The sequence below is a fragment of the Nematolebias whitei genome, chromosome 22 (genome assembly GCF_014905685.2).
Source record: "Nematolebias whitei isolate Nwh7 chromosome 22, NemWhi1, whole genome shotgun sequence".
Classification (NCBI taxonomy): Eukaryota; Metazoa; Chordata; class Actinopteri; order Cyprinodontiformes; family Rivulidae; genus Nematolebias; species Nematolebias whitei.
The window spans coordinates 1,277,074-1,278,024 of NC_056519.1; the positions used below are offsets into that span (position 1 = coordinate 1,277,074).

General features: G+C 47.2%; 1 protein-coding gene across 1 annotated transcript in view; it reads right to left on the bottom strand.

The window, feature by feature from the left end:
* eps8a (epidermal growth factor receptor pathway substrate 8a) overlaps positions 1 to 951 on the bottom strand; it is a 33,371-nt gene that overhangs the window by 31,654 nt on the left and 766 nt on the right. The gene's annotated exons all lie outside the window — the stretch shown is intronic.

A 951-nucleotide genomic window follows, 5' to 3' on the forward strand; every position in this document is an offset into this window, starting at 1 on the left:
AGACTGAGCAGAACCACAGACTGACCAGAACCTCAGACTGAGCAGAACCTCAAAGACTGAGCAGAACCACTGACTGACCAGAACTGGACTGACCAGAACCTCAAGACTGAGCAGAACCTCAAGACTGAGCAGAACCTCAAGACTGACCAGAACCTCAAAGACTGACCAGAACCACAGACTGAGCAGAACCTCAAGACTGAGCAGAACCTCAGACTGACCAGAACCTCAAAGACTGACCAGAACCTCAAAGACTGACCAGAACCACAGACTGACCAGAACTGGACTGAGCAGAACCACAGACTGACCAGAACCACAGACTGACCAGAACCACAGACTGACCAGAACCTCAGACTGACCAGAACTGGACTGAGCAGAACGACAGACTGAGCAGAACCACAGACTGACCAGAACTGGACTGACCAGAACCACAGACTGACTAGAACCTCAGACTGAGCAGAACCTCAAAGACTGACCAGAACCACAGACTGACCAGAACCGGACTGACCGAACAGCCAGAACTTTGTTTACAGTCTGAAAGTTCTACTTGACTCAGAACTTTTTAACCAGTACAATCAACAGAACTGGACAATCTGAACTGAACCTTCAGAACCGGACATTCAGAACCGGACCTTCAGAACCGGACCTTCAGAACCGGACCTTCACTGAGGGAACTTGTTTGAATTTCAACCTGAAACGTTCTCCTGCTCCAGAACCAAGCCGGACCTACAGAACCCAGATGACGTCTCGTGGTCGAAGCAGATGGTCCTCTAGTCCTGATCCTGGTTCTGCTAAAGGTTTCTTCCTCATGAGGGAGTTTTTCTTTCCACTGTCGCCTTCATGCTTGTTCAAGATGAGAGTTCAGTGATGGAGTTAAACTCAAAGCTGCTCCTCAGATAAATAATGTTCAATTATTATTTTATACATGAATGTTTCTGTTCAATTATTATTTTA